The sequence below is a fragment of the Schistocerca serialis genome, chromosome 2 (genome assembly GCF_023864345.2).
Source record: "Schistocerca serialis cubense isolate TAMUIC-IGC-003099 chromosome 2, iqSchSeri2.2, whole genome shotgun sequence".
In the NCBI taxonomy this organism is placed as follows: domain Eukaryota; kingdom Metazoa; phylum Arthropoda; class Insecta; order Orthoptera; family Acrididae; genus Schistocerca; species Schistocerca serialis.
This window is the reverse complement of record NC_064639.1, coordinates 202,944,484-202,945,492: the sequence shown is the minus strand read 5'-3', so window position 1 is coordinate 202,945,492 and position 1,009 is coordinate 202,944,484.

The following is a 1,009-nucleotide window of genomic DNA, read 5'->3' as shown; positions in this document are numbered from 1 at the left end:
ACGTGCGAGCCGGCAACTTTGCGTTCCCTCCTCCGCAACTCCCACCAAAAGACGAACTAACATCTGTCAATCACCGAGTTATTTCAATTGAAGTACGCCAGATGATTGCTTCAGCGTGAGAACGACGATTTTAACATTGGCGTGCAAGGTGTGGCGCTGTGGTCACTGTAGCCGCCAAATTAATGTTACATAATTTATTTTAAAACCGAAATCATTATAAGATACTAAAGGCAACACCGTGTTGATGTAGCCATTCTTCTCTGTCCCTTGCCATCTGTACCATTTGATTACAGTTGCTGCAGTTGATTCCACGGATAACACTTTGTAATATCGATGTTCTGGGACTGCTGCTTGATTTTCTTCTCAGAATTTTTCATTGTAAGACTTTCTCTATGAAGCTGTTATATCGAATTAGGTGTCTAGTTGACTTATTTTTTCCTTTCTGTATCCTGTAAATCAATTTCCTTTTCTTTTTAATCTCTTTTAGTATTTATTCATTAGATCTATCTATCGCCCATGTTTTCGTGGGTCTTTTTATATACACATCTCTACTGTTTATAATTTTTAATTTTCATGTTTTCCCAGAGCCCACACTTCACAATCGTAGCTTAAAATCCTCCAAATAAATGGGCTGACGCATTCTTCTTATTTCCACATCAAGGTGGTTACTCCTATTTCTGAACGCTGATTTAGTAACTGAAATATTTCTTTTATCCCATACGTACACCACTGGCCATTAAAATTGCTAAACCAAGAAGAAATGCCGATGATAGATGGGTATTCATTGGACAAATGTATTATACTAGAACTGACATGTGATTACATTTTCAAGCAATTTGGGTGCATAGATCCTGAGAAATCAGTACCCAGAATAACCACCTCTGGCCGTAATAACGGCCTTCATACGCCTGGGCATTGAGACGAACAGAGCTTGGATGGCGTGTACAGGTACAGCTGCCCATGCAGCTTCAACACGATACCACAGTTCATCAAGAGTAGTGACTGGCGT